Below are 10,956 nucleotides of genomic sequence, written 5' to 3' on the forward strand. Positions count from 1 at the left end.
TCTGAGCTTCCTGATATATCACTGATCCTACTTCCTCGTTGTTACTTACCTCTACCATCAGAACAAATCGCCTCTATAGAGAAACATATATTCTGTGAAGCTTCAGAATATGCCTACGGGTCAGTGGCCTATCTGCGAATGGAGACCGAGCAAGGTCAGGTGCGCACTTCCTTTGTCATGGCAAGATCTAGAGTTCCTCCAAAAAGACAAATATCCATCCCCCGTTTAGAACTATGTGCAGCTCTGACAGGTGCACAACTTTCTAAATTGCTACATAATGAACTGACCTTATCTATGAAAAATACTGTCCTATGGTCCGACTCTACAACTGTCTTGTCTTTGGTTACATTCGCCTTCCTGCCGCTACAAAGTTTTGGTAGGGAATAGAGTTACAGAAATATTGGACTCTACAGATATTCCTTCATGGAGATATGTACCTTCAGCACAAAATCCTGCAGATGACATTACCAGAAGCCAAACTCTTGTTCAATTAGACAAGTCCGACTAACGATGGATACAATGTCCAGAGTTCTTAAAACACCCCATACAAAATTGGCCTTAGGGATGGGCGATACCACTTTTTTTTGATGCGATACGATATCGATACTTTTTCTTGAAATTTACCGATACCGATACCGATACTGATGATGGATATTTTTTAAATTAAAATATAATTACAATAAAAGACAAATGATATACTTGTAGTGGCTTTTAATAACACATTTATTAAAAAAGTTATTTAAACAAATAAATAAAATGTTTTAACAACATTCTTACAAAAATATTGATTAAATAACATAAATCTTAATAAAATAAAATAAAAATACCACCAACAAGAGATTTGCATATTTTCATTACAGGCCATTTTCTGAGGCTTTGACACTTTGTTTGAACTATAATACTGTATTTTGAAAAAAAAGATATTGATTAACTCACTTTTAACTAACATCATAAACTGTGCAAACTTTAACTTCTGTATCCCTTCAATTGCTGATTAAGAATTCTTAATCTTTAAGTTGTAGATTGGAGTTTAAGAAAAGCAACATGTCAACATTTTTCTCCTCTGACTAATTGTCTCTCCGGCCTTGGAAAACAGCCTCTCTGATGGAACAGAGGTTGCAACAATTCCAAGGTATTTTCTCGCCAGAATGTTGAGCAGTGGAAACGTATACTCCTTTTTTTTCCACCACAACAAAGGATCCTGACTTCTTGGAATCAAGGCTGTGCGATTCCCCTGAAAAGCCAATAGACGTGTGTCAAACTCCTGCCATAATCCTCCCTTGGATGTTGAACAGTCTGCACCTTTCCTTTCAGTGTTTGCAGCAGCTAACTTGTGTGGCACTAACAAGGCTGTTCCCATAGGGGTGGATGATGCAGAGGGGGGTTCATTGGTAGTCGCCTGTCTGTTCAGCGCTTGCATCTCAATGATTAGCCGTGATTTGATGTTCTCCACATTTCCAAACTCACCAAACACAACATTTTTAAACCTAATGTCCAAAAAAGTACTGGCTGCAAGAGTAAAGTTGTGCTCAATGTTTACAAAGCGCCGTTTGCATTGTGTTGCAAGCTGTACAGACAAAGTGTTACCCTTCTGCCCGGCAGACACGGCTGCATTTTGGAGAAGAGAACCCAGAGGTATGACTTTTGAAATGGTTACGTAGTGCTCGGCTGAAACTTCCTTAGTAGGCTGTTCAAAGGGCCTGAGGGCTTCAATGGCTTGGCTTATATGGGACCATTCTTCTTTATTCAAGCATAAGGTGTTCCTTCCAAGAAGAAAAAGTGATGTTATAACAGCTTGCCTTTGCTCTATCAGTCTCTCCAGCATGTAGAACACCGAATTCCACCTGGTCTCTACTGCTTGAATTAGTACTTCCTTTAGCTTGTCAGATGCTTTGGTGCTTTGGTGGAAGAACCGAACAATAGCACCACATTTCTCGAGGAACGACTCCAAATTTGTCTCTGCCTTGATGCCGTCTTTCACCACCAAGTTAAGGGTGTGTAAAAAACATGGAATGTGTTTCCACTGGGTTTTTCTCACAGCTGAAACCATATTGGCTCCGTTATCAGTTATAACAGCGAGGACCTTGCTGGTAATGCCCCAGTTATCTGATATTTTTGTGAGGAGCTCAGATATATTTTGTGTTGTGTGCTGTACAGCTACATGGACTGTCTCAAGTGTGCAAGCTGGCATATGCCAGTTGTTGTCAATGAAATGTCCTGTAACAGTCAAATATGCATCAGTTGTTCTTGATGTCCACATGTTAAAACCACACTGTCTGCAGAAAGGATGGAGTCTTTCAGTGTGGTTTTGGCTTGCTCATAGACCTTTGGAATTTCAGTAGACATTAAGGATTTCCTACCCGGGATATTGTATCGGGGATCAACAACCTTCATAAAATGACGAAAACCTGCATCCTCAACAATTGAAACTGGTTGCAAGTCAGTCACAATCATTTTTGCCAGGCTCCTTGTAATGTCTCGTGCTCTTTGGGAATCATCTGAAAAGTGTAAAGGTTTTCCATTACACACAATCACAAAGTATATGATTGAAAATATGATTCTCTTAACTCTAAATTCAGAAATCATGTTTTTCATTTATTGTGCATTTCAATGAATATATATCAAACTGCAGGTGGTTTGTATTGATTAAGTAATAATAAAAAAACGTTATTTATATTATTTTATGAAGTTATCTGTTTTGGCAAATAAACCCTTTACTTGATTTGGTCACTTCACACACACACACACACACACACACACACACAATCACATACGTGTATTATTTGCATATTGGCAACAACAGAGAGGGAGTACAGATATTAAGTTAACTAATGACTGTGCTCTTTGTAACTGGATACGTTTTCCCTCCCTGGAAACTCTCCTGTAACGTCTTTTGTCGGACAGAGGAAGACTGGGCAGAGGAAGACTGGGCAGAGGAAGACTGGGCAGCTTGTTTTTGTTCAGCCTCTTTATAGATTTCAGGGTGTGTCGTTTGTAAATGTTTAAAAAGGTTGCTAGTATTACTGCTGTGTGCCACTTTTTCATCACAGATATTGCATCGTGCAATACTCTTTTCCACTGTTGAAAAGTAGCACCACACTGTGCTTCCTATTCTCAGCCATCGTGCAATTCTCTCCTTTGACCTCTGTTTAATGCGGAAGTGTGCAATCCATGCGTGACCGCGCTGCGCAGCCGGAGACCGATCCATGTGTGACGTCAAACTGTCGCGAGAGCTAGTACTTTCATAACATAGTGTCACTGATAGGCATGCACAGAGCTAACAACATTTAGTTACGCTGAAACTATTAATGTAATTAACCAGATAATCGATACTTTTCTGAAAGTATCGATACCTAAATAGCAACTTTTGAGTATCGATATATCGATACTGCAGCATCGATGTGCACATCCCTACCTCAAATACAGTGGCGGCTGCTGATCTTTTAAAGAGGGGAAGCTCATTTTTGGCCGAAATCATAAAAAATGTCCATTTATTTATATGTAAATTCTGCCCTACCATCCTTTTCAAGAAAATGCTCTGTAACCCTGTCGTACCAACTAGGCGTCTTTTCCAGTGACTTTAATTAATGAACAAACGATCTAATATATATATATATATTTAACTCAACGGGAGGAAATGTGGGAATTATGTTAAACTGAAACAATGAATGTGGTGTGAAATTGTGTGAAAAATACGATGAAGGTTGCAGCAGTTTGTCTTTCGACTCTTTGCATTGCGAGAAGCTGCCGCCTCCTTGTCATTTATGATTTATATATAAAAAAAAAATGTCTAAAAGCTGATATGTGACAATGTGTATAGCAAACAAGCTAAAAAAAACAAGAAATACGTTTTTATAAGCTGTCGACCCCATAAAACGAGCGTTTTAGGATATAAAATTGGATAAAAAAGAGATGACAGACCCTCCAATCATCAGGCAGACGCTCGGAGTCCGGGCCAGCCAACTCCTCCATTCATCCCAGAGACGCTGAGCGTCCTTGGGCGGGACATAATCGCAGCAATATCCAATCACCGTCTTGTTTCTAAGCACTGAAAAAAACTGTTTAAAGCAGCCCCATTGAAGTCAATGGACGCTGGGCTTCAACAGAGTAATGCACTGTACGCTACGGGAATGAATGAGAAGGAAATCGAGTCAGCCGACCTAAATAGCTGATTCTGAACGAAATTGTATTCGTTCGAGATGAACGTGTTTAACGCATTTTTAGTCAATAAAATGTTAACATAATAGTACATATATTTGACCATTCATTTTTTGACAATTATAGGGGAAGCTGAGCTTCCCTTGCAGTCTTAAAGAAATCGCGTCTGCTTAAATACCTAACTCCAACCTCCTTAGTCATGACCTTGAAATCCGCAAGCGCCTGTTTTGTGGTTTAACCCAACATCTGGGTCCAGTGTTTCTGTGAGCTCAAACGTAACATTAGGCCTAGTGTCCGGCTGTCCATGTAGACAGGGTTTTTTGCTAAAAAACTTAAGGGATCTCTGTGAAGTTTTTCTAGCTAGCAACATTCAGTCAAGGACTCTATGCGGGCGGCAAACGTCTCCCAGGGTGCTAAGGTGGGGTCAAGTGAGTCAGTTGTTGTTTGCGGAATGCGGATTGGTTGACTATCAAATTGCTTTTTCACCAAAATAATTAAAATGAACAAATATTGTAAGTAACCAACAATAGCACGAGTATCATTTTTTATTAAAACCCTTTCACACGTAAGTTTAAAAAAATTCAGAATGACTCCCATGCGTGAGCTTTTTTCAAGGCAATTGTTAGAATGTATCACTTTAATATTTTCATGGCGACGCGGGACTGCTTATCATGTGACAGACACACCGCAGAACGACAGCAGCTGTATTTCTGATGTATTGCTTTTACGTAATTTTTATTTTTTATACAAAATATTCACAAACTTGTCAACATATTCCGATTGTCAAATACGTGTATATGAATGTGTTTTGTTGTTTAAACACTTATAACAGTTATAAGCGGGCGCTGTGATGTTTGTTTGTGCTGCATTTACACCACAAATGTATGAATTTAAATGTACAAAGACTAAAATAAACATTATTTGATTGAAAGCACTGCAGAGTTGTGATATGTGACATGGTTGAGTTTGTCTCTGGCTCAGTGCCAGCCAAAGCCCAGAAAGTTCTAATCACACCGGTGTGATCGTATACGTGCCAAAGGGTTAACTTAAGACTTTAAATAAATCTGCATTCATTTTTAGCACACCCGTGGATAAGCCACTGGGTCTTATGGTGCGAAAACGTGTTTTTCTGTGTCTTTGGTGTGTTATAAGTTGCCCATGCATGTATTAGACACGTAAAATTGCTAAAATTAAAGTGTCGGAACAAGATGCTTTCTATCTAAAAGCGAACACAAACCTATGGACGGCCGTTTTGGCAAATATTTCTTTAGACGTAACGTGTACAGACGATATAACGTGTGGATGCATTATTGCGCCTAAAGATGCAATTTCGTGTACAAACGTCTTTGTTTTAGCCAATTGTGAGTCCCAAAATAGAAAAAATTGCATAAATTTGATTAAACAAATAGTCGTGATGTCATCATTTACGTAACCACGTGTCATTCATACGTTACATTGCATGTGGTCCCATGTCATTCGTTTTCCCGTATAAATTTCCCGTAAAGGTAAGCACTCTCTAAATCTAAATACACATCATATTGACATAGACAAGGAAGATGGCATTTCAAAATACAAGAGGAAGAAGAATTATGGCTTCAAAACGGCAGACACATTCTTTAAAACGTTCACTAGCACACATACATTTTTTTAATGCACTCAAATACTATAGTAGCATATATTAATGTACATAGTGATAGAAATAAGTTGAGGTCAGTTTTATTATCGTTTAGCTAATTTATAATTGAGTAATATTATATCTGCCATAATGTTTCAGTGTTAATGTTTCATTGTGATCATTTAATTTTTATGTTATGTATTTTACTGTTATTTAACCCACAAATGAGATGGAATCATTTCATCCTTAAACAGTGGGCAATATTAATATATATATTGTTTTTGTATTTATATATTTGTATGTATTACTTCTGTTTCAAGACACTAGTCAGGTTCTGTTAGTACAGACTCAAATGCTAAAAACAGAACAAAACAAACATGTATTTAAGCACCTTAAAACAGAAAAGGTTTGTTTCAAGACCTGTTAGGGAATAAATCCATCATTAATCAAACAAAGGCAAAGGCAGATGTCAATAACCATGCAAACCCTGTTGAAAAAAACAGCATATGCTGGTTAGGTTTTTTAGCATGGTTGCTATAGTTTGTGCTGGTTATAAGTTGTTCATGAGCTGGTTTAGGACCATCTTAAACCAGCTCAGGACTATCTTAAACCAGCACATGACCAGCTTAAATCTGAACAAACCAGCTACCATGCTTCAAAACCTACCTAACCAACCTATGCTGTATTTTTCAACAGGGAACAGGGTTGTAGAGATATAATCACCATATAAAATACAGAACTATAAATAATGTCATAAATAACAACAACGGGACAAGAGTGTGGTTGAATTCATGCGGTGCTGCTCAGACCATCAGTGCATCAGCATACTGTATGACATCAAAGTACCGTTGGAGTTAAAAGAAATCACTGCTTGCTCTTTTCAGCGTAACAACCTCAAGTTGGTCTAAAAATGTGTCCATATTTATCATGGAAACTCTCGTAACATTTGCGACCCGTGAACCCAGTGATCTTTTTTCCGGTTCTGCGAACACGGGTCTCAATATCAAGATCAAGAAATCATTTATCGCAATGCATTTATCGGCTATACAAACTATACGCAAGGCCTTCATCAGATCCGGGAAATAAGTGAATAAATTTGAGTAAAATTATCTTGTGGGAATGTGTATTATGTGGGGAGGTCATTTATAAATCACAGGAGGTCTTCAGATAATACTAATGCCCTGCAAAAACTGTGAATGGTGCTTATGTGTAAACTAACGTTACATCTCTAACCAAATTCACAGAAGGCTACAACTACACAAACTGCTATCCAATCAAAGCAGTGGGTGTTTACTTATAAAATCTTCAATGCGGCACGACCATTAAAACCGAGCGTTTGTAGAGCTGGTCTCCAAACCCGGGTAGAAAAAAGACTATTACTTATTGATTTTGATGTTTTTTAATGTAAAAACCACGTAAACGTCCACGTAAAAGTAGACCTCATACAACCGTATAAAACAATAAACAAACCCACTTCATCGCACCTTTAAAAAGAAGTGTGTTCACAAGTTTGTGAAGCACTTTCAAATTTGTAAAACAGATAATGTGGTGCGGATACATGTGCTGCGCATGGAGATCACACCTGTTCCCTTTCTGTCAGTCTCTTGACGAGCCAACAGATGGGGATCGCCCTTGAGAACCTATCAACTCTGACTAGAAGAGACCAATGAAGAGACCAATGAAATTTGGCTAATGAAATTTGCATGCCGGTCTCCGCCCCCGGATATCTAAAATGAAGACGGCGTGCAGCATTCATTTACCTTTTGTTCTTCAGAGCCATTGCTCATGACTATAGAACTTTAAACTAAAAACTTTAAGCATATTGCCGGATCTACGACATGGAGCAGCGGATCGTCCCTATCCTGCAGCGACCTTCCCCTGGGCATCTCGGTGGTTTCATAGGTGTTCAGAGATTCTTTCAAAAAAGTGATGGCGTTTGCTTCATTCAAGAGGGTAGAGGATCTACAAGCATTCTCTGTGTCCCCGGATTGCCCTGAATTCGGGCCCGGCAACTCTCATGTTATCCTGAGATCCAGGTGGGCAATGGCCAGAGGCGCCTCTTTGGCAGACATTTGCAGAGGTGCGGGCTACGCCCAACACCTTCACAAGGTTTAACAACCTTCACGTAAACCCTGTGTCAGCTGCGTGGCAACATGTAGGACTGGCATCCGGTGGGGCGTATGCCTGCGAAAGCAGGTCGGGATAGTGTGCTATCTACCTCCCTTCTTATCCACCATGTGGTTGAGAACAGGCATCCCATCCATCACTAAGCAAGCAGCCCCTGGGGGTCGGCTGGGCAGAGCAGCCTTCCCCCTTAGGCCAGGAGAACATATGAACTATCACAGATAGCTCTAACCGGACCTAGTGCTACCGGACGTCTGTAACACCCCCTCCGTGGGCTGTTTCGTCTGATGTATCCTCATGAAATGGTTCCCACTCCTGGTAACCCATGACCTCCCCCAGGTGGACCTCCACCTCGCGGTTAACTACTCAGTCCGCATGTCCCATGCGATCTCCCCCAACGGCGAGACAATATCTATATCCACTGTATTCCTCCCCCCATTGGGAAGGGGCCTCTGCAGCGCATCCCTAATTAAGGAAGTTGCGCTCACCCGGTGAAAACCCCATCCGGACGGCCTCTCGCCAGGAGAGAGCTATAGCCTCCGTCCGTGTAAGGTTACCGGTCAGGGCTGTACCCATCTGTGGCGAGTTGGTCTGTTCCCAATCAGCATCGCCATGGTTACTCAGGAGATTAGCCGATCGTCAGCACCTGAGTCCAATTGTCAGCGGGGATAAAAGCCTCACAGCCAGTAAAACACAGGGAGTCATATCTCCAAGCCTCTAACCCCGCTGACGTTTCATATCTTTCCATCCTCTTTAAAGATTCGGACGTCTGACGATCGGCAGGACACCTCGACAAGGAGGGTTTCCGGGAGGATAATTCCGAGCTCACCTGACGCCAACGACCTATGTATAGTCAACCACGTCGGGAGCCGTGAAGGGAGGATACAGCCAAGCAGAGCTTTGTTGAAGCTTCATATTTTTTCGGTTGTATTCAATAAACCACCCTCCGGGGCTTTTGTTTACATACTTCCGTGGTTGTCATATGTCTTGCACCCCACACGATCTTTCTCCAAGAAAGTGCTGGGACCGTCGACCATCAAACTGGAAGGTTACAGTTTCGAGAAAGCTTCGTGCTGACACGCCCAGGCCTGTTACCATCGCTTCGCTAGAGAATTTGACACGATACAACGTTGTGGTGTTTTCCATTGGAAGCCCATCTGTTGGCTCGAAACAACATCGAGAGACCGACAGAAAGGGAACGTCTCGGTTACGTCTGTAACCTCAGTTCCCTGATGGAGGGAACGAGGAGTTGTGTCCCTTATGCCTCAACATGTATCATCCTCTGCTGCAGTCGTTAGAGGCTCTCGGGCTCTTCAGAACAAAAGGTAAATGAATGCTGCACACGTCTTACTTTTATACCGGATATCCCGGGGCGGAGATTGGCATGCAAATTTCATTAGCTAAATTTAATTGGCCTCTTCTATAGTTGTCAGAGTTGATAGGTTCTCAAGGGTAAACCCCATCTGTCGGCTTGACACAACGTTCTCAATCATTCTGTCATTATTGGTATTGAGCTCTTATTCTGATTTTCTCTTGTGACTATAGTAGTTTCTTTAAATGGTTTGTGTGGTTACTCTGTGTATTTGTGGATGTTTCAGCCAATCTCTAATCATAGCTTCCTAGGTTGATTGTTCTGCTGTTTTGATTATCTACCTGTCTCTCATTCTGAGCATGTTTTTGATTTGGCTGTGCAGAGCCTAACTCTGATATACTATATTTTTATTCAGTGCCTGCGCCGTTGTAGCAAACTAATACATTTTGTTTTGGTTCTTTGACCATCTCTCTCTAGAGTCATCTCTTTAATGGAATCAGATACATAAAGCTTATTTCAGTGCATAAAAATATAACATACCAGCATTCACAAAGTCCTAATTCAAAAAAAAAATTAAACCAAATATAGTCATTTCTCTTTTATCTATTTACTTTATGTGCCAATTGTGTCTTCCTGATTTTCAAATTCATTATAATAAAAGTGTGTCATATATTTTATATTTTTAACAGATTTTTATGAATATCAAAATGTATTAAAAATTATTATCATGTTATAAAGCAGCGTAGTATAATTAAAACGTCATTAAGAGCAAATCCTTCATATAAATAATCATGAAGAGTAAATAAGGAAAGCCTTGCTAAAATAAAAAGGTATGGGCTACGTTACTTGATGTGACTTTTATTTTGACAACGGAAGTCTTGGGTTTACGGGTCACCATGCAATTACGCGTCCACGTGTCTAACGTCTGTATACGAAATTACGTCTTTAGGTGCAATAACGCGTCCACGCGTTATATCTTCTGTACACGGTACGTCTAGAGTAATATAAGCCAAAACAGCCTTCCATATAGACCTGCTTAAAAACTCCTTGTGTAACCACACCCCGGCGAATGTACCTCACGTCGTAACATGATTTGACTGAAACCGCCCAAATCTAAACGCAAGTAAAGTGGTCGTATTTGTAAATCTCATTGTATCGTCACCGCCGCAGCCATGTCGCGGAGACGCTGTGTGTTTTGTTGCGAAACGAAAGACTCTATATTTGCCCTGCCAAAAGATGAGACAGCTAAAAAAGAATGGGTACAGTTTATTTACAACACTGTTCCAGAAAAGTACAATCCGAATGTTCAAGTTTGTGCAACGCATTTCACCAACGATTGCTTCACAAACCTGGGAGAGAGATAAAGACCAGCTATGCGCGAAAGCTTTGGTTAAAAAGTGGGGTAACACTGGTTGATCAGGAAGGCTCAAAGCCCTAGCGTTATTTATTATGTTACCATTCCCTGCTGTAATGCGAGATTGTCTCACTCAAACTCTGTATGATGTATATGGTTGTTTGTTTATAGTGTTTACAACGTTGTATATAAAAGGTAAAACAGTTTAATTATTTAACATAATTGTTTTTTATAAAAATTTAAATCCTTTACATCCTGCTCAAGTCGCGCTGGAAAAGTTGATGTATCGGCTTGATGATCTTCATTTTCAGATTCGGGCTCAAATTGATATAACCAAGTACCAATGACATTTTATCACCTGTGAGTAAATTGCTTGGGAACCTGATGTTCCGA

Source organism: Triplophysa dalaica, chromosome 10, assembly GCF_015846415.1.
Source record: "Triplophysa dalaica isolate WHDGS20190420 chromosome 10, ASM1584641v1, whole genome shotgun sequence".
Lineage (NCBI taxonomy): Eukaryota > Metazoa > Chordata > Actinopteri > Cypriniformes > Nemacheilidae > Triplophysa > Triplophysa dalaica.